Source organism: Culex quinquefasciatus, chromosome 2, assembly GCF_015732765.1.
Source record: "Culex quinquefasciatus strain JHB chromosome 2, VPISU_Cqui_1.0_pri_paternal, whole genome shotgun sequence".
Lineage (NCBI taxonomy): Eukaryota > Metazoa > Arthropoda > Insecta > Diptera > Culicidae > Culex > Culex quinquefasciatus.
Window position 1 is genome coordinate 202,119,419 of NC_051862.1, and position 23,245 is coordinate 202,142,663.

At 32.8% G+C, this 23,245-nt stretch overlaps 1 protein-coding gene and 1 long non-coding RNA gene across 3 annotated transcripts in view; one reads left to right on the forward strand and one right to left on the reverse strand.

Moving 5' to 3' along the window:
* LOC6052886 overlaps nt 1-23,245 on the forward strand; it is a 127,257-nt gene that overhangs the window by 27,164 nt on the left and 76,848 nt on the right. The window contains exon 2 of one of the 2 annotated variants that reach the window (XM_038256149.1): nt 10,178-10,235. The exons of the other annotated variant lie outside the window; for it this stretch is intronic. The gene's annotated coding sequence lies outside the window, so the exon portion shown is untranslated. The remainder of the gene's footprint in view (nt 1-10,177; nt 10,236-23,245) is intronic. 2 annotated transcript variants of the gene reach the window in all.
* LOC119767472 lies at nt 404-1,176 on the reverse strand. The gene is made up of 2 exons (XR_005277537.1): nt 969-1,176; nt 404-899 (listed from the first exon to the last, which is right to left on the reverse strand). It is a non-coding gene; the product is annotated as an uncharacterized LOC119767472 (long non-coding RNA).

Here is a 23,245-nt window from a genome sequence, read left to right on the forward strand (position 1 = left end):
ATGGATATTCAAAAGACCTTTCTAATGAGCCAAAAGGATCAAAGATCTGACAACCCTATTAAAAGTTATGAGCATTTAAATGTTAACTACACATTTTTTTTAGTCCGAATATCATATATTTTGACGAAAATGTTACCCAGATAGGTCATGCGAGCTATCATTGGACGCATAATCGTAAGACCTTTCTACTAAACCATAAAGATTGAAAATTTGGCAAGCATATCAAAAGATATAAACATTTAAGTTGTATTTTGATACAAAATTGTCCGATTCCATCATGTCTGGATCTTGTTTGTTCTAGTAACTCATGGAAAAAGCCAATTCTCAAGATTTTTTCCACCTAAAAATAAAAAAAACGCAATCGAATACTTCCAAAAAGGATTTAAAAAATGAAAATCAAATAAGAACTATTCACATTTATTTGTTTGCACATTCCACGATACAGTTAAGACTCTGCCGGGTCTCTAGTTAAGAACAATTATTTTTATTGCTCCATTTCCCACACATTGACGACAATCTTGGACCGGCCAAATCGAGATGAAACATCGCCGCTGTGATTGGCCGCCGACGGAGCCCACGGCTAGGTCTACAATACGCTTCAGCTGTGCCTTTTAGTGCTCGAAGGTTTGGTGTCGAAGGTTCCCGGAATCGCATGCAGGATGCTTATTGAGATGGTGATCAACAAAACGGTACTTCATCTCCGAGTCTTACACAACGGGAGTCGTCTTCCTGTAGCAGATGGTCAGGTGTACCTGAAGTCAACGTTTTCGGCGTACACCGAAGGAATCATGTCCGAGCTAGAGTACGCGTTGGTCATCTCTCGAAACCCCTCTCGTTGTTCAGGTTGTTGGATGTCCGAAGAAATTCTTGAATTTTGCAATTCCAAAGGACGGGTAGCACTATAAATAAAATTAAAAGAAATATTGAAAATTAAAAAGAAAATCATACTTTGTAAAAAAAAAACTTACCAAGTTGGCGCAAGTTCGATTCAAATAAGCTGGAAAATAAAATTCGAGTTGTTTTTGATGAATCCTTTTTGACAGCAAAACAGTAAACAGAGTGGATCATAATTTGAAACCGTTCTCTTTCCGCCCGTTCCTACAGAAAAGTTGTGGATCGTAACTTTTACACTGAGAATCAAAAGTACACTTTTTTACCACGTCAAAAATAAGAGCTAAAGCGGCAATACTCAGAAATGAGTAAACGGGAAAATTGTCTGATTTGAGTGAATTATTTTTATTTTTGATTACATTACTATGTGAGGAAGGCACCAACCACCTACAGGTGGATTAAGTAACGTTTTTTTTATTTGAACAGCTATAGTACTTTTCATTTGACGCTTTTGGAATATAGACATTCCGGAATAACTTTTTAAAATACGTAATCTTGTCCACTTTTGAGCTTCAAGCCATAGTAAAATTTCCAACAGTCTAAGATCAGTCTGGTCAGCAATCAAATTAAATTTTGCTTTTGGGCAATGCTTCGAGATTTTGCTCTTTATAGATTTATAGAAAAAGTAGGATTTTTCAAAATTGAGAAGTAAAATTTTATTTTTGCAGAGCATTATTTTTTTTCTAACTACTGACTGAAAAGATACAGTTTTAAAAAATATTCAAGTTTTTGACAAATGTGTTGATTAAATTGTCATTTCATATGACGATTTCTCAATATTTTTTTTTGCAATTTTCAATACTTGTTATGATTTTTGTACCAAAAAGTATTTTCTTGCATACATCTGATGTACCTCTCATGTGCTTTCAAGTTATATTCCCGTTATAACCGATTTATTTCCAGGATTAGGATCAACTTGTAGCTTCTTGAATCCTTCGACAATTTTTTAGAGAATTGAGTTTCCTATAAGAATTTCACACAAATTTGGGCGAGATCACCTGCCAGCAAAATCCAGAAGCAATGTTTCTCGCCAGCGATTTCTGCATTTTTCTGCAAATTTGTCTATAAACCTTAGAAACTGTTTTTCTCATTTCCTAATTTATTTAAAAGATTAGTATTCACGATCAAAAAAAATTAAGCAAACATGATTTTACAAAGAATCCTTTCATAATATATCCTCAACCGATGGATCCCCTACAACGATGGAGCAAAGAACAGGAGGCTCCACGTAATCGCTGGGGCCAAGATGGCATCCGCCACATCCCCAGCACGTTTGAATGATGATGATGTGACAAACCGTCTGTGAAGCCTCCGAGGCCTCCGTTTGAGCGCGAGAAAGCTTTTTCTTTTTTTTTCCTTTCCATCATAGAAAAGTCGACTCGTCGTGTGTCTCATCGAGGTTTTTCGAAAGGTTGGTTTTGCGCGCTTCATAAAGAAGGGATTATTATTTCCCATTCAGCGGAGTCCTCCTCCCTGGGTATATCATATTTTATCGAGAGACGGTTTATGGCTACCCCCGAAAAAATCTGATTGTGGGGGTGGGGGAAGGGGACGAGTTTTTGCCTATGGTAAAATTTGATTGTACATCAGATCCGAGGAACGTGGAGAAGCTCACGACTGGGGCTGGTAAGCTCAACTGTAAATACAGCTCCAGTGTTTGTGTAGCCTCCGAGAATACTCCGTTTCTGTTGAGGCAGCCATCAGCAGACAAGCAGACTTTTAGCGATAATGATTGATTGCGGTAAGGATCTTTGGGCTGAGAATAAAGGGGAGGGTGTTCGCCTTTTCCCTGCCCTCTAGCAATATCGTTATTGTGTTTGTGGGTTTATGAGCGTCTTAACTGGGTGGTGGCTTTAAAAGGGTTCATTTGATACGCTTTAATGGTTTTCTATCAATTTTTTTTAGGTATTTTAAGGGAGTATTCAAGATTTTTAAGATATTTGAATAAAATGTTGGAGTGAGTGACATAAAGCCAAACTATATAGATTAGGGTGTTTCAACCAAACAAAAAAGTTCTCAGATTACGGCAAACCGAGGTTCCTCTTGCATATCAGCCATCATCCCCTACACACCTGTCTTTATTGCAATTCTGTCCCCAGGCCTTTAGGAACGGTTTTAGAAAAAGCACAAAAATCCCATAGTAATTTCCAAGTAAACTTTTAACCGCTGGAGACAGGCCAATTATCAACCAAATGGGCTGATATTTGGCATGAGAGTCCCTATGGGTATCCTCGGTTTGCATAATCTGAGAACTTTTTTGTTTGGTTGAAACACCCTAATATAGATACATAATTCTGTTCAAAAATGTCTGCCGAAGATGTTCAGAAGTAAATTTTGTTTTCTACGAATTATAATTTTTTTTGACAAAAATGACCTACAGAAAAACTATTTTTTTAAGTTTAAACGGTACTGGATCGGAAAGGAGATCGAAGTAGCCATGCGCGAGATCGGAAGTGAAATTTGTTCGGTGCCGAAAATTTGAAGTTTTTCTTCGGTTTAGAGCAGGGCTGCCGTTTTACGGCGATATGATGTATACGCCATTGAGGTGATTTTGCTGTAGACACGATTTTCTGTTTTTGTTCATTTTTTCAATTTAAAATGACTAATTTGAGGTCTGCTCTGTAGAAACTGTTGAAAAGTACAATAAAAATGTGGCCCCTACAAAATTTCTTGTTTTTTCCTATTCTCTACGATTTTAAACCACAAACATCATTTGGCCGTAAAAATAGCAATAAAAAATCACTACTTTTCCTGCCCAATGATGTATGTATACATTGCTCGATCAAAGCTGGCTTTTTTTTTGTGCCAGCTATTTTGATAGCTGAGTGGATCCCGTAATGCATTGTCCACGTGGATACTTTAAGGGGGGGGAGAAGGTATTAGGGAGCGTTCTTTTATTACGTAACGCAGTTGGGGGAGGGGGGTCGGAGGCCGTGTTACGCTCCATATAAATTTTTTAAAATTTGTTTGGAAATTTTGTTACGAGGGGAGGGGGGTCTAAAATCCGATTTTTTGCGTTACGTAATAAAATAACGCTCCCTTAGCGATTGTCTATGCTCCACAAAAAAAATTTTTGCGTGAACAATTTTCAGCAAGGGAGGTGGGTGGGTCTAGAATTTTCTAAAAAGCGTCTACGTGGATGTGGATAAGGTGTCATCCATTAAGTACGTCACATTAAAATCAGCTAAAATTTACTCCACCCCCCTTTGTCACGATTTCCCTATGCTTTTAAAACGCAATGTCACTCTTGCTCAAAACCCCTCTCTTTCCTCAAAACGTGACGTACTTTATGGATGACGCCTAATGGACGTTCCCTTAAGAATTAAATCGAAATAATGTAGTAAAATATTGCCCAGTCTTGATTTGGTCCCAAAACCTCAAATCAACATTCAAACAGTATTGAATTTGACTTCTATCATTTCTCAATGTATACATACATCATGATGAGTAAAATTGGCGTATACATCATTGTTTGTTTGCTTAATAAAATGGGGCCCAGAGCAGTTTTTTGAAAAATTCTTTCGTCAGGAGTTTGCTTTTAGGATTCTTTATCAGACTGTACAATAAAATTGAAAATGTCCAAAATGGCGTATACATCATATCGCCGTAAAACGGCAGAGGGGTGCTCAAAGTTTTTGAAGGCTGGGCCAAATTTGAAACTCAAATGAGCTTGAGGGCCAAATTTACTAAATAGGTTATTAAAAAAATGAAATATTGTAATTTTAATTTAAAAATCTAGAAAATACATCTGCAAGTTATTTTTTTTAATTTCTGTAACCTTTAGAAAATTTTCGCTAATTGAAGATAATAGAAAACAGAAAATGGCATTTTCTAATGGTATTGTTGATTTTTTTTTGTTTTTGGTATCTGAAAAAAACATTGCTGAATATACTTGTGTTTTCAATTAAATTTTAAAGTTTTTTTTATTTCAAAAATGGTGACATGTAATCTGAACAATTTATGTAGGTAACAGCGTAATTTTATCTTTAAACTAAGTGTGACTGATGAAAAATTGTTGAGAGCCAGAACTTCAACATTTCAATGAAAAAATATGTTAAAAATAGTTTTAAGCACCCGTTATGTTAAATTGCAATCATTATTTTCAAAAAAGGTGAAATTCGACGAAAATAAAAACATAAATAATCCCAAACATGCTCAAATGATTCTAAACGCAGAGGAAAGAATTTTTAATAGAATTCAGTTGATTGCACTTAAATTTCCATTGATGTTTTGCAGTTTTTTGAAAAAAAAAAAAATCCCCTGATTTTTCGACCAAATTTTTAATCATGAGGGGAGGGTTGGTCGACAAAAGCTTTGTAAAATGTTTGTAACAGGCTTATTCGTCCGATTTCAACATTTTGTCTGTCTGAATCAGATGAAGTCAATCAGATTCGTTATCCAACTGTCATGAGTTGGAATCCCGAGAGAAGGTTTCTAAGTGCAAATTAAGTTTAAGGACCAGTTTATAAAAGGGTTATTATGACTTTCAAATGAATATAGAATACTTATATTTTTGTAATTATTACAGATTATTACCTAAGTCAAATATTTCCAAAAATGTTTGATGAAAGTTTTGACGATTTTTACTAGTTTCGCTCACATTGAAACGTGTGAAATTGTTTTGATTATTAAGATTTTTGAACAAAATATTTGTGTCTTAAAATGGGGATCAAAATATTGATAAATCATTAGTTTTTTACTAACAAAAAATAATAGAAAAAGCAGAAAAAAAATTTCAAATAAACATTAATTTTGAAAAAGTATATAATCACTTTACAAGTGGAAAACAGGCCATTTTACATGATCATTAAAAATAGGTCCGCGGGCCACGTTTGGCCCGCGGGCCATACTTTGGGCACCCCTGGTTTAGAGTTATTTTTCATTAGCAAATTCCAAGAAAGTTTCTGATGATTTTTTTTCGGAATTGTTTTTGCTGTAAGTGAATCTACAAGCTGAAGACGAAAGTGAAGCTCTGCATGATTTTTTTCGTGTAGCGTAACGGGAAGGATCTCCGTTTGGTTCCAGCCGTTCCGGCAAGGCCAGAAGTTGTTCACAACCCGCGGATGCCTGGATTCGATGATGTTCTAGTGAAGCAACAGCATCATATTCGTATTCGGTTAGTCGAATGCTTTGGAGACTCTTGGTGAGATCTTTTCATACGTTTTTTTGCTAGATAATTCATATTATATTCTATTTATCAAATGCAATATCCTTCCTACTCCACCCCATCTACCATGTCCTTAATCCAAATTCTACCCCTTCCTCCCGCTCCTCCCTCTTCCCCCTCCTTGAATAATAATAATTACTTGCCAAATTTACACTTACACACCCAACCACAACTCATTCGGAGCGTTTGATACGGTATGTCCACGCATCCTTCCTCCCCTGTTGATTCTGTGAAATGTGATCCGTTCTCAGAATCTGTCTCTGCGGTTAATGCAACGCAGTAGGCCTGGCCGCTTTAATATTTGCAATACATGTTCGGGGTTACTCGGATGTAATGCAATCATTAATATTGACAAGAAAGGACTTGGGGCGTAATCTAACTGCAAGTTCTTCCAGGATGCTTTCTTCGGACTGGCTGCGCTTGTGTTCGATTAGATTAGATTAGATTTAAACGGTACTGGATCGGAAAATTATGAAATTCTCCAATCCAATCCTCCATTGAAATTTATGCTTCTTTTAAAGTAGCAAAAAAGAAGTCATGATGATGTGATAACATTCAAGAGAGTTATATCCGAAATCAGAATTTGAAACTCATTTTGTAGCGCAGATTTACTAAGATTCTTCTACAAGGTCGTCCATTTCCATTGAAAATTGTGTAATAAAATCAGATTTTAACCGGTACTGTTCCCTTCCACAGGCCTAGCCTCGTACCATTTCACCCAGATTGGAACTCGATCCGTCGTCTGTCCGTCTCGCCCGAGTCACTTCCCGAGACATGGCCGCTCCTCTTCTGGTTCTTCTACCGTTGCGTAAATAATAGATGAGATGAGGGTTGCTCGCTTAGTTGCGGGAGAGTTTCCACTGGCAACACAACCAGTCAAGCCAGTTGGGCTCAGCCAGCGGAACGGGAATCTATGTCAGCATTTCCCGCCATCATCATCGTCTCGAAAGGGAAGAGGAGCGTAGGGAAAACAAGGAAGAACATCGACAACAGCACCACCGTGAACGCGGGAGGGAAATGGGTTTCTTCCAACTCCTTGGCAGGTTCCCTGCTGTTTCCAGAGATTTTTTTTTCCTGTCGCAGACGCGGCAGGGAAGTGAAAATCTAATTTTATTATCTGAAATTTGAGAAAGAAATTGTTTCAAAATATTCAACTAAGATTTATTTCTGATTCTGTGTTTTTTGAAAAATGAAAAAAATGACGAGATTTTCTCACCACAGCCCAATTGGCTGGTAGAAGGCTGTCTTTAAAACCAGGATAACGCGCGTTCTGCGAAGCAACTCAATGTGATCTGACAGTCTGTGCATGAGAGGAGCAGCAGCGGCAGCGTGCGGGCGTAATGTTTATCTATTTGGTTGGGTAACGACGGCGAACCACTGACTGCTGGCTGGCTGGCGGGCTGTTGTAGGCTGGCTTGGTTGGTTGCAGGCTGTCGGCATGTTTTTCCCGGAAAACCATCCCGATCGTGCCGCCGACGGCAATGGTGCGAAGAGGTGCACTGTAAAATTAAACGTTGATATTTTCATTGCAACCATTGAAACAGAAAACTCAAACCATCTTTATTTATCAAAACAACTAAAAAAAAATTGGAATACTAAATTTGCTTGCTTTATTTAATTTGAAAGTATTCTTAAATATTACGAAAACTACTAATTATCAAAAGTTTCGTTTTTTCTTGTATTTTGTTAACGCTTAAATGTAAGAAAATAAAAGTTCATTGATTTTTTTTGCAAAATAGAGAATGGAGCATTTCCATTCGAGCAGTTTTTGCTTTTTTCTACAATGTATTTCTTATGGAGCGAACTGTCAAAAACTGCTCGACTGCGGGTGCTCCATTGATTATCCGAAGTTTCGATTATCCGAAGTTCGATTATCCGTTGGTTTGAAGGATTTGGAATTTTTTTTTACTTTGAACATCAAGTTGGAATTCTGTGTCCCCTTTTTAGTCGAATTTTAATGATTGATTGCTTAGTAAATTACAAAATGCATTTTGGCTGCCGTATTGGATCAAAAAATTCTTAATCACTTTAGAGTAGTCGACGAAGAAAAAAAAAGTCTTGATTCGATTATTTATCCGAAAGTACAAGGCTTTCAAATAATCGGGTCAGGTCTGTATATGGAATCTCAATAAGCTTTTGGAGTCCTCTTTCTTTAGAAAATGTTCAAAGTTTAAGGAAATCAATTTTTTAAAATGTTTGCATAAACATCAAAAAAGCACATACTTTCCAAATCAAGCAATGAATTTGGTTCTTTTGTACCTAAAATAAAAAAAAAAAACATTAAAAATGATTTGTCTAGCACATTGCAAACATTTCGTAGTTTAAAAATTGCTTAATTCCATTTTTCTCATCATTTGCTCCCTGACTTTGTCAACAAATCAAACCAATCGAGTTTGTTTTGCTGTGTTCAAAATCAACAAATTATCATTCTACACATGAAGGTTTATTTATACAGTTGCACTTTCAATTTAATTTTTTTGATGAGTTTTTACTACTTTATTTTTAACTATGGTTTGAACAATCTGATAATTTTAAATACATAATTGACAATGCTTGTTTTGAAGATATTTACAAAATTACAAAATTCAACCGTTCAACATGGGTCGTGATTAAAAATTAACCAAAGAAGGTCTGCCCTTGAAATGCTCCATAATTTATGGATCCTGATTGTTCACTAAAAGGATCAAAATTGTTTGGTTGGAAAAGGCCTAAGCGATGATCAAAATTTTTAAAATTTGTCAATTCTGTCTTGTTGTTTAATAAATTTGCTTACTAAGAGTTTTATTTCAAATGTTTCCTCAAAAGAAAGCTTTTGAAAAAAAAATTCATTCGTCTCAAAATCTTTTCTTAGTTATTTAAACCTTTTTATGCCATGGAAAGAATAAGCCATATTTTTTAAGTTCCAGATAACAACTATGTTTTTTAAAGTCCTACAAGATCAATCAAATTGTAAATAGTTTAAAAAATCAAAATTAAAAAGAGGAAAATCACAAATACACTGCAATTTTACCATTATTTAGGCCGTTGCAAATATTTTTCAATGTTTTGTCACCCGAAAAACCCCTGATTTGATTTTTTTTTAATTTAAAAAATAAGAAAGTAGAAGTTTGAACAACTGAAACAAATTTAAAATTCTGGAGTTTTTTTTTTTGAAAAGGACCAATAAACCAAATTTTCAGTTTTTGCTTTTTGGGTGTTTTTAATACCCCTGACTCAAGGCGGTTTCAAAAACACCCAAAAAGCAAAAACTGAACATTTGGTTTATTGGACCTTTTCAAAAAAACTCCACAATTATGTTTTCAGCGTTTAAAAATATGTTTATTTTTGAAATATTTAGATTTTTTTGTGAAATCTCATATTCAATATTAATTTTCATGTCAGTCAGACGAGCGAAACGAGCTTCAAAAACATTTGCAATGGCCTTGTTGGAAATACAAGAATATTTTTCTTGCAATATCAGGTTCACGAGTAAGGCATACCTATCTTGCAACGATTTTAACAATCCTTTTGAGATCTTGAATTGTTTGCTCTTATGTGAATAGCTTCTTGAACAAAAATGAGCTTTATATATCAAGCGAATCGAAGAACATCTGCTTTGAAAGTAAATAAAGCCTAGAATAAAAAAAAAACATCAAGAAAATTATTATTAAAACTGTCGGATTTGTTTCCGAAAAGCCGTAAGAGCCATTGGTAAACAAAGTCCTTTTTGCATCGGTATTCGACCTACTTACGAAAAACCAATATCAAAAATGCTCGAGATGGTTCATCTACACGTCCTTCAAGTGCCCCATACTTGAAATAAATGAAATTTTGTTTCATTTTCGAGAAAAATGAAAATTAGTGTCAGAGGTCACAGTGGCTCTTACGGCTTTTTGAAAACTATACTAAGTTTTCGGATATTTTTTTCTCTTTTTGGTTGCAGTTTTTATTGTTCTGTTCGTCTTTGTGAATATGGTTTGCTGAATATTTAGGATAAAAACTTTGATTATTTTTTTTTTCGAAACAGTTCTCTAGCCCTGAAATTAAAAAAAAAAATAGAAACCATAATTCTTAGTTGAAAATGTAAATGATACCTGACTCTAAATTATTCGATGATATATTTTTTCTTTATATTTTCAGGTACTTGTTACTGCGTCGGAAAAAGACTAAAGCACTGTTTAAAGACGAAACAGACCCGGTTTGTTAAAAAAATAACAAAACATTTTTTATCTTAAAACAGTTCTCAAAAGAGTCAGTTGAAATGTTTCACGTTTGTAATTGAAAATATGTAAGATTATTTTAGTATTGGTTCGATCATTTAAATCTTTTTTTTTTATGCTCTTTTCAATTAAAAATAATGTTGATGTTTAAAAAAGATAATCATTTTCAAATTTTTAAAATTATTATTTTCTGATTTAAGAATAAAAATTTATTTTTATGGAAAAGAGCAGAAAATTTCACAAAAGTTTAATTTTTAACTCGTAGTTTAATTGAACCAATACTTTCCGAAGTATCGCATGTTGAAAAACTGGTGCATTCTAGGTGACAGTGAGAATAACTTTTAGAGACTTTGCCTGTGCAATCAACAATTCATTCAAAAACTATTAATAAAATGTCACAGTATAAAACATTATGGTAATATTACATCTGGGAAGGAATAAATCTTTTATGTCAGTAAAAATGTGTAATTATACCTCTGAAGATGAGTAATTTAACCACTTTTCTTGTGTAATGAATTTTCAGTCTAAATTGAGGTAAAATTACATCAGAAAGAGGTAATATTCAAACTTCCAAAATTACATCTTCCAAATCTACATTATTTTTTACTATGTAGGAAATTTCCTTAAATTTTCGAAACTAGTTTTTGCAGGAGTGCTTTTCCTTCAAGATTTTATAGAAATTGCAACAAAACTGATATAAAAATAAATGTTGGGGAAGATGATCTATACAGTACAATATTAATTTGTCGTATATTTTTCAGGAAAGTTCATTTTCCATTGGAACAAAAAATCTACCAGTGCATAACATTATGTCTCGCTTTCCCACAGCCTCAAAGATACAACTGAGACTGTGAGTCTTGTGCTGTGTTGCCGTACCGTGTAACTGTCTATATCGTCTGTGATTCCGCCAGCCATTTCCTGTCTCTCACATGAATCCTTTTCCCCGACTCTTCAAGTTGTTCCACACTCACACACACCCACACACCTGGCTTCGCCTTCTTGACGGAATTAAGTTTTCATGTTCGAGATAAATTGATACTGACAGCACTAATTGTTTTGTAAACGAAAGGGACGTAATCGGGAGAGGCCTTAAGCCAGAAGCGGGCCTGTTTTGTGAAGGAAAGATGCGTGTTCAGGACTCATCAGTGCAACTCATTGGCCTACAGGGGAGGGAGTGGGTTGTTTGGGTGGGGTTGACTGATTGACTGAGTGACTGACACTTTTCATTTCACGACAGCCCGATCCGAAACATACACGGAAGTCGACTTTGGGCATGAAGGCACAATGCTTTTCTGTTGGGTGGGGAGAAGGGGAGAAGTGTGACGCAAGCAGCTGTCTCTCGGAAAAGGTAAGATAAATCATTGTGTTATACATATTCTGACATGACGAGATAGTGAGCATTGTGTGAGGGCGGCGTTTTCTAAAACCTAACAGTGATGATTACAAATTTACAAATAGCAGAAGTAATAATACAAGAAAAATACAGAAATACGATTAAGTTACAAAACATTCTGTCTGCACTGTTAAAAACACAAACCCACACATTCTTACTCTTCTCAGACCAGAAACAACGTAGTTACAGCCATCAGCCCAAGCAGTCGGCCACTCTTCACGCACACTAACTACCACATCTTCAGCAGACCACCCTGGGCCAGCTGGTCCATGTCCTGTCCAGTCTCGTTTTCCGGAGTGATTATCTTCGTCCGCCGCCTGGGCTAACTTCTGTGGTTGATTTAATGTTGCGTGAATAATTGCTCGAGATGTGGGTGGGTGAGAGTTTGCAGAAGGTGGGAGTTTGAGTGTATCTGATGAATGGATTGCTTTTCCGTGTAAGTGTTGTACGCAAGTGGCAGGAAGGGAAGAGGGGACGCGGGGGAGGATGCTCCACGTGCGAGTCTTATTTGTTTAGGCGTTTCGGGTGATGTTGAGTTGATCTCTCGAGGCTCTACGAGAATACACCCATTATGACCATGTACTAACAATGGAAAGTGTCTTGGGGCAAGGACTTGCTTTGATTATGGGTCGTCAAAAATGACGTGTTTATGTTTAAATTTACATATTGGGTTTCTTGAGTCATTATTTTGTTCATAAGATAAAAAAAAAATCCGCAAATTCATTTTTAAACCTAAACAAATATTTTGAAAAATTCATCAGAATCCCCGCATATCTACTGAAACATTGCCACCCAAGCAATAACGGCTGTTTGCCACGTACAAATATGTGCGTAACTCATCCGTTGTGACATTTGACGTTATCCTTTGGCGTCCTTTCGGTATAGGACAAACTTGTCTGCTTGCTAGCTCACTGACTTCGACGAGGGGTCCTCGCACAAACTCAAAAAGTCAACAGCGTCCGATGTGCAAAGAAGAGGGAGGGACAGAGACACAGACACAGACGCGAACACACAATGCGATTATGAAATTTTACGACCAACTCCGCCGGAAATCCCGTCCTCGGTGCTGTCAGTCAGGGATTTCGAAGGGTGGTATGCAATACCTAATATAATCTAATAATCTAAACTAACTAAAAACTAAAGGCTAAAAACATAAAACATAAAACATAAAACATAAAACATAAAACATAAAACATAAAACATAAAACATAAAACATAAAACATAAAACATAAAACATAAAACATAAAACATAAAACATAAAACATAAAACATAAAACATAAAACATAAAACATAAAACATAAAACATAAAACATAAAACATAAAACATAAAACATAAAACATAAAACATAAAACATAAAACATAAAACATAAAACATAAAACATAAAACATAAAACATAAAACATAAAACATAAAACATAAAACATAAAACATAAAACATAAAACATAAAACATAAAACATAAAACATAAAACATAAAACATAAAACATAAAACATAAAACATAAAACATAAAACATAAAACATAAAACATAAAACATAAAACATAAAACATAAAACATAAAACATAAAACATAAAACATAAAACATAAAACATAAAACATAAAACATAAAACATAAAACATAAACATAAAACATAAAACATAAAACATAAAACATAAAACATAAAACATAAAACATAAAACATAAAACATAAAACATAAAACATAAAACATAAAACATAAAACATAAAACATAAAACATAAAACATAAAACATAAAACATAAAACATAAAACATAAAACATAAAACATAAAACATAAAACATAAAACATAAAACATAAAACATAAAACATAAAACATAAAACATAAAACATAAAACATAAAACATAAAACATAAAACATAAAACATAAAACATAAAACATAAAACATAAAACATAAAACATAAAACATAAAACATAAAACATAAAACATAAACATAAAACATAAAACATAAAACATAAAACATAAAACATAAAACATAAAACATAAAACATAAAACATAAAACATAAAACATAAAACATAAAACATAAAACATAAAACATAAAACATAAAACATAAAACATAAAACATAAAACATAAAACATAAAACATAAAACATAAAACATAAAACATAAAACATAAAACATAAAACATAAAACATAAAACATAAAACATAAAACATAAAACATAAAACATAAAACATAAAACATAAAACATAAAACATAAAACATAAAACATAAAACATAAAACATAAAACATAAAACATAAAACATAAAACATAAAACATAAAACATAAAACATAAAACATAAAACATAAAACATAAAACATAAAACATAAAACATAAAACATAAAACATAAAACATAAAACATAAAACATAAAACATAAAACATAAAACATAAAACATAAAACATAAAACATAAAACATAAAACATAAAACATAAAACATAAAACATAAAACATAAAACATAAAACATAAAACATAAAACATAAAACATAACATTGATTTTGATTTTGATTTTGATTTTGATTTTGATTTTGATTTTGATTTTGATTTTGATTTTGATTTTGATTTTGATTTTGATTTTGATTTTGATTTTGGTTTTGATTTTGATTTTGATTTTGATTTTGATTTTGATTTTGATTTTGATTTTGATTTTGATTTTGATTTTGATTTTGATTTTGATTTTGATTTTGATTTTGATTTTGATTTTGATTTTGATTTTGATTTTGATTTTGATTTTGATTTTGATTTTGATTTTGATTTTGATTTTGATTTTGATTTTGATTTTGATTTTGATTTTGATTTTGATTTTGATTTTGATTTTGATTTTGATTTTGATTTTGATTTTGATTTTGATTTTGATTTTGATTTTGATTTTGATTTTGATTTTGATTTTGATTTTGATTTTGATTTTGATTTTGATTTTGATTTTGATTTTGATTTTGATTTTGATTTTGATTTTGATTTTGATTTTGATTTTGATTTTGATTTTGATTTTGATTTTGATTTTGATTTTGATTTTGATTTTGATTTTAATTTTGATTTTGATTTTGATTTTGATTTTGATTTTGATTTTGATTTTGATTTTGATTTTGATTTTGATTTTGATTTTGATTTTGATTTTGATTTTGATTTTGATTTTGATTTTGATTTTGATTTTGATTTTGATTTTGATTTTGATTTTGATTTTGATTTTGATTTTGATTTTGATTTTGATTTTGATTTTGATTTTGATTTTGATTTTGATTTTGATTTTGATTTTGATTTTGATTTTGATTTTGATTTTGATTTTGATTTTGATTTTGATTTTGATTTTGATTTTGATTTTGATTTTGATTTTGATTTTGATTTTGATTTTGATTTTGATTTTGATTTTGATTTTGATTTTGATTTTGATTTTGATTTTGATTTTGATTTTGATTTTGATTTTGATTTTTTCTCAACTCCGACTTTTGATAATTTAAAGACAACGATTCTATTCAAAATCCTGGAAAGTCACTGAGAATTCTATAAAAAAAATAGCGAAATTTAATCACATTAGAATGGAAACGTTTAAGATCTGTTAGTGAATACCACCCTTCAATTCTTTCCAAATCACACGCTAAAATCTATTTTAGGCAAGTTGATACACAAACTTTCCGTCGTCACATCACGAAATTCCCCCTGTCTACTGACAACCTCGCTGAACCGGATGGTCATAAAAAAGCTCTTCTGGTCATAAAGAGTGTGCGAGTTTTTCTTGGTCGTTCTTTTTTGTCCTTGCTGCTACGTATTTCGACGGAAAGTGAAACACGCTCAGCACACGACACAACAAACTGTCCCGAATTACCCCACCCCAACTCTTGAGGATCCCAGAAGCTTCTAAGTTCAACGCGGAGGCACAATGTTTGATAAACTGTTGAAATGAGAAAAAGTTAGATTTATGTTATGACTATGGAAAGAGGTTCGTTTGATTGGAATGGCTCAACTCTTGGAGTGTCCCTAGTAGGAGAAAATTACAATATCTGTAGAAAAAAGTGTTGAAGCCCATTTAGGTTTATTTTAAAATCAAGTTTTAAGTCAGATTTTTGTTTTAATATTTATAAAATTCAATAAATGATATGGGCAGCGAATGACCGAAAGGTTAAAGCTGCCGGAAATAAATTAAATAACAACAACAATAAATGATACTTTCAACAAATCGGGACCTGAAACATAACAACGACGACGATGAAGAGCGACACAAAGTTCGGGGGGATTATCATTGGATTTGTCGCACTTTTGACGAGAGAAAAACTGAAAGAGAGTTGGGGAGTTGGGCGAAATATCGGATGTGGCTGTGCCAGCTAGGAGGAAAATCCGAGAAAAAAAATACATTTCTCAACTTTCGATTTCATTGTTTGGCTGGGCAGCAGTGTGGATGGTTATAATTCATTTCTGACTCAATGGTGGCAGTAAAGAAGAAATATTTGAGCGCGCCGCGAATTTGAAGAATGTGCGTTTGGAGCGACTGGGGAGATTTGCTGACTAAGCTGTTGGAGATTTGATGAGGGTTACGGAAAAATCGATAGATTGGAATCATAATTTAATACACAATCAAAAAAAACTAATTTTGCGATATGTGAATAATTGTGAGGAAGAAAATAATTAATTTTTTTAGTTTAAGTTTTTTTAAATAACCAAAACTTATAACTTAATTTTGAGATTTGATTCGATTTGTAATTTTAAAGTGTATCAAAATCAAATCCAGAATAATATTGTTTATTTTTCAAATAAAATCAAATTAAACTGTGAGATACGTCTTGAAATTATATCCCTTTTCAAGATAATCAAATCTCACCAATTTCGAGATCCTCCACCAAAACATCAAATAAATATGTCTTTAATTTCGCCTTATCATCGCCATTTGGGGCAAAACTTTTGCGCTGCCCCCAGAGGCTATTTATATCCATCCCTCGGGTACTTTTATCCAATTTCCTGTTTGCATGAGGGGAAGGGAAGACACCCCCTTCCACAATGTCCATATCTTATTAGATTATGGTGCAGAACCGGCGAGTTCTCCGGAATGACGCCACGTTGCCAAGTGATGTAATCGAAAGGAAAATGAATTAAATTGTGTATCGGAGCAATTTGCGAGGACTTTTTTCTTGTGCGTAAAAGGAAATTCGAGGAAAATCTTTTTCTATCCCTCTGGATCTAATGACTTGTGGAAAATGAATGCTCTTTTTTTTCCTTCGATGGTCGTTTTTCCAACTGAATGAAACATCGTGTAATGTGATTCGTCTGGATTGGAGTTCAACTAGCTTAACCCTTGACAAGATAGGTAATACTTTTTTGCTTTTAGTTTTTGTTTTTATGGAAAAAAATATGTAGATGATGAAATGATCAATTATGATCGATTTAGTAGATCAAATGCTAAAATATTTCACTTCCCATTTTTACTTGAAATTGTGTCCAGTTCAGGGTTAACACTATCGTAACTTGAGGGGTGGCCTGAACTGGAAAACTGATATCTTTTTTCCACCCCGCAGAGTTTTGTTCGTATCGCTGTGGTGAAGAGTATGGTTGTCGATATTTACACTCTAGCATGGGATGCTGCGAAGTGACTCTGCTGCACCACCAGCAGTAGCGAAATTTTCCACCCTTCTTTATTCTGTGGGTGGGGAAACGGAAGGAAGTGTATAAAAAGGCAGGAAATTCCAGCTCACAAACTCGTGACAATATAACGTCATAAATATCGTTATAAATATAAATTTATGAATAATAAACAATGGCGCATCGAATCTGGACTGGATATGCTTCCCCCTTCATAGGAAAAAAAAAGTACTTGAAATGGGGAAAGAGTGCTTCATGTTGGCTTTATGGGTGGCTCAAAATTCGAATTTAACTTCCTGATAACACATGACTACACGAAAACATGACTTATTGGATAAGCCAAAATAATAATTAAAAATATTCACATTTTATAAAATTAATATTGAACATAATTGCTTTTATTAATACATGATTTTTTTGGTCATCTCAACAATCTTGTCAAACAGTATGGTTAATGAATTTAAAGCAGCAGAATTTCCCACCCACATATTAATAACCAAATTGATTGATTGACATTTTCGTTCGCATAAAAGGAAAACAACGAAACCAAACACCACACACCCACTCCCACCTCCGCCAACGTTGACAAGCCTTCAAAAGTTTTCCTCCGAAAATTATCCCTTTTCAAGTGAAATCGGTTTGACATCCCAAAAAGTGTAATGCATACTGACGATCGCAGAAGAGGGGTTGGGGAAAATTTATTATCTGCAAACAGTTGTGTGCAAGCGTGTGTCTGTGCCGGAAATTATATTTTCCCTTTAGTCCGGAGTCGCTCCTCCGCGCGAGACAATCTCAATCGCAAACACGCGAACTGGCCGGAAACGTCGAATGCAAATGCAGCTGGGATGCTGAGTGGTGATGGCGCGGCTTTTTGTTTGAGGTTGATTTACGCGAAAGTTAAACAGTTCAGTTTTTGGTGGAAGTTGCGTGGTTATCTGATGGAGTTTTTCGAATATTTTGGGAAATATTGTGAGAATTTGTTGTTAATTTTTAATTTTCACTTTTAAAATTCAGTCCAGTCCGAAGTTTCGATTTTTCAAACTTCGAATATCCGAAGGTTTGTATGGGACTTCGAATAAACAAATGATGAAGCATTTTTTATATTCTTACTTTAAACATTAAAATCGAGCCCTGCGGCCCAATTTTAGTCCAATATGAATGGTTTATTGCCAATTAAAAAAAAATGTGTTGTTTCAATATGCTATAACTGCCATTTTGGCCACCATCTTGGATTTTAACATTTTAATTCACTTTGGAGTAGTTTATTGGTGACTCGCTTTACCGAAAGAAATTTTTTGCAAAGGCATTCGTATAAACGAGTCTGGACTGCATCGATTTTTTGTCAATTTATAAAAAACAAACTTTATTTCACAGAATATCACATGAAATTCTGTATCCCGAAAAGACATTTTCTTTTTTATTTGTTGTCTTCAGCACAGTTGTAGTTTATTATTAGGACTATTCAGAAAAAAGTTACACTCTACACGAAGTTTCATACAAATAAAAAAAAAACAAAAATTAAAATCAGGATTTTTTGCTTGTAAAGTCCTAGTGAACTGATTATCATTTTTTTTATCACAATGAGAATTGATATAATAATGTATTAAAGTTGATAAACAAATGAAACGAAAAGATTTTTTATGATGGAATTAGATTAATTTCTTTCATTGTTCATGTTTGGTTTGCTTTCAATCAAATATTTTTGTTAGTTGTATTAGTGTTTAAATCTACTCTAACAATAACAATTTTAAAAATATGGTAAATAAAAAAAATCACAGTTAATGAGTTAGAGAAAAAATCTTAACTAAGATGACTTGACTTTATTAACATTTTAATTTTAATAATTGTATCATTACATATTTCAATCAAAACAACATTTATATTTTGAGAATTATTTTGTCAATTACCAATTATATGAAAATTACGACTTATCATAAGAAATTAGTTCTGAAAAAATAGTTTAAAAAATGATTTTTAAAAATGATTAGGGGAACAGCATCTAATTTCAGCGTGCCTCTAATGTTGCCATATCAGCACTTTGACATTTAATTACAGCTCATTAAAAGCGTTTTCAACTGAAATCGAGTGATAAATAGATGAATAAGAAGTAAGCAAGCAAGTTTCTATCAAAAGTTTTGCAAAATTAGTTGTTTAAATAGTGAAAATCAGCAAATTGGATGGAGTTAGGAGCGAGTGCTTAACCTGCCAAAGATACGAGAATTTCCCCTACATTTAGTTAGGCCGTAGCAAATATTTTTCAAAGTTTATGTCGCCCCCCCCCTCCCCTATAAAATTGGTCTGAAAAATCAGGAGGCAAAAAACATATTTTTCCAAAAAACTTCAAAATTTCCATGAAAATAGAAGTCTAATCAACTGAAAACAAACCAAAATGTTTTTTTCATTTTATGAAAAAAATAAAAATTTCGTCAATACTTAGATATTTTGGAAATTAATGATGGGAAAACGAGTGGACAGGTGTATAATACATTTTACAACACTTTTTTTTTAATTAAAATGTTGAAACCGTGGCTCGTAATTTTTTTTTTTGAAATTAAACTCACAGAACAAAGAAAAAGATCATGTTCATTTATTTCATGTGTTTAATTTTTGAATCCTATTTTCTTCAACAGTGCACATGAACTAGAGTTTTTGTACCATGAGTTTTATTACTCACATTTCAGTATCTTTAAAAATACGACAACGATTAATTCAATTTTAGATTAATCTCATAAAATACAGTCTACAATATTATTAACAACAAAGTTTGTCTATTTTATCGAGCAGTTTGGCAATTTTGGAACATTTAAAATAATTTTTATCTTTCAAAAGAATGCCTTACGAATTTAATTGAAAAGTATCAATATTGTTTGTCATTTTTAAAATATTTTGTTCCTGTTTCAAGTAGTTTTTTTTAAAGAAAAGCTTTATTTTGAAAATTTGAAGTTATATTAATTGAAATCAGCAGAAAATTTTACAAGAAATTTATTTTCTACAATAAAAATTGAACCAAAAGTTTCTGTGATATCGCCATCCGAAAAAACAGAAATCCTTCATGATTGACTTGTGATCAAAAAATGTCTTATTTCACACCAGAATCTGGAAAATTAGTTTCTGTTGAATTTAACTTTTTTTACACACTATTTTAAGTTAAATTACACAAAAAAGGAAAAACAATCCGTCAAATTGTCAACCTTCATAAATTAAACTTTTTGTGTTGTGACACCCAGAAAACTATTTTTCACATAAATTGAAAAAAAAAATCTTTGATATAAACAAACTTGGCCAATTTTTTTTCTAATGCAATGATGTAATCAACTAATGTTCCAATTTTTAATGCCTTTGCTTTGCAATTCGATCAACTAAGTAAAAAAAGAAAAAAATAGAATATTTCTAATCTCTTCAAAAATATTTGTTAGGAAGAGCAATCGGCTGATTTCGACTATTTTAATTTTTTGTTTTATTTGGCAGCTATTCATACAAACATTCAAAACTCTGTAATTTTTTATGGAATTTTATGATTAATTTGGCGACTTCGGCAAAATTGTAGGTAGGTTCAGATAAAATAGGTAAAGATAAAGGTCTTGATACCTTATTTTAACATTAAAAATTGGACCATTAGTTGATTACATCATTGCATTAGAAAAAAAAAAATGGCCAAGTTTGTTTATATCAAAGAATTTTTTTTCAAAAAATCATGACTCGGCTTCAAAATTGGTGCCCATACTTTTTATTTGCTTTTCTGGCAGTATTTTGACAAAATTGCTTCCACAATATTTAAAGAATAGTACGCTTTACAGAGAAAAAACTTGAATTTTCGATGGTTGAAAATTGTGTGGTGGACCATACACTCTTTTTTTGTTACTTTACCAAGAATAATGTGTAAATTAGCGAAATGCAATAGGAACTGACGAAAGTTTCTCCAGTTTCTAATGTAGCATTACACATTTTTGATACACAATACCTGTCCCTATTTCAAGATGTTATATTTTTTCTGTGAATTCCTTGCAATGTTATGAAGCTTATCATTAATCAATGATTTTTACAGAAAATCTGCTGATTTAAAATGGTTTATAGGAATGTACATTAAAATGAAATAATACTAAGAAAATACGATTTGCGATAACGTAGAGAATAACTTTATAATATTCTTATTTTTTAAATGCTTGTTAATTTTTTTTGATAATTATTTTTTTAGGACAGCATGTGTTAAGTTAACCTAATTAAGGTGATTGAAAATTACAATGAAAATAATAATGAATTGTAAAAGCTTGACATGTTTAATAAACCCCTGAAGAAGTCAGAAAGATTAAAAATAATCAGTCATTGCGAACCCGGATATAATGAAAAGTAATGAAAAAATCGTTGTCGAGGTTCAATTCCCCGGCGGAATACAGTGCACAATTTTTTGGCAAATTATCTTCTTTATTCAATGTTTATCACTTTCCAATGTTTCTCACCATGATACATGTGTTGCTCTAAACTAAAAAATCGTTCTTTTACCATTCCAAAACTAAAAATATTTGAAAAAAATATAAGACAATCATGTAGAAAAAAAAACAGTCTAGCTAAAACTAATGTTCAATTCATCACTTATTTGATTAAAATCTCACTTCTGACTCGTCATAACTGACAATCTTACCTTCCATAAATTCGCATCCTGAAATAAGCTTCCCTTTTCCACGTGACATCACCCCAGAAAAAGACCAACTTTGCCTCCCTGTGCTAAATATCAAATTAAGATAAGGGCATTTAAAGCATGGTTGCATATTAACCATTTAGTGTGGATACCTACTGTGTGTGTGTGTGTGTGCTGTCATTCAGCAGCTGCTGGCGGACGGGGATTAAAATAAGCATCAGGAACAATGGCCCGCAAATGAACGCAAATGTTTATCAGCCAACAATGGACGGGCAGCAGCACCGAAAGCCATCCTCTCCACCCCCCCACGAAACGTCGTCATTCAGGGGGCCACACTGCTTTTTGCGTTTGGCAGCAGCCCCTAAATGCAGGCAAACAGCACACGAACCCGAATGCGATACGAGATTTGCTGCAAAAGAAGGGGGGAAAGAGGAGAGGCATTATGATTGCGGCTTGCAGTTAGTGTGTAATTGTGTGCAAGTGTGTGTGATTTAGTGCTGGAGCTTCCTTTGTCGACAGACAGACAGACAAAGTGACAGTCAACCGTTAGCAAAATGATAAAATTTGAGTGTGTCTGTGTGTGTCTGTAAATTTCAGAAGGGATGTCGACGCGATAAACAATGGCACTTTGTTTGCTCAAATAAGATGCTTCCGGTTGATGGTTTAGTGTGAATGTGTGTGTTCTCGTTTGTTTTGGCATCATGCGAGTGGGAAAATGGTGCCTGATTATTAGAACAATAATACCTGTGAGGTTACTGCAAATGTTGGTGAAATTCACGGTGCACACCCAATCAGGCACAGTACGCTTAATTGAGCATTATTTACCTAGAAAGGTCATAATTTGTAAAAAAAAATCTCGCTTTTTTTTAAACTTGTATGAATTTAAATAAAATTTATAGAGTAGGTATAAGAGAGAACATGACTCTGTATACCCATACTCTGTATTTTATGATAATTTTTGATTAATGTAGTTGAAAAATTGTCATTTGGATACTTATATGAATTTGAATATTCAAATGATTGACATAATATTTATTTTGGAACTTTCAATACACGCAATTTTTTTGAACTACTGTGATAGAGATCAATCCAGAGATTCTTCATCATCAAATTTAATGATCGAAGTTTACTTCCATATCAAACCCTTTTTTGAATACAGGTGTTAATCTAGCATAGAGAAATATCCAATGTAAATTCAAGATGATATTTAAATAATATCTGGAATTGTATATAAATTTACAGGGACTTCATTAAATAGGCAAAGAGAGAACACTTTCTCCAAAGAATTTTTTTTATGCACAGTTCCAGTTGAAAAACAAAATAGTGAAGAAAATATCCTGGAATCACCCTAATCTTACTCTCTCTACTGCTCAAGCTTTCATC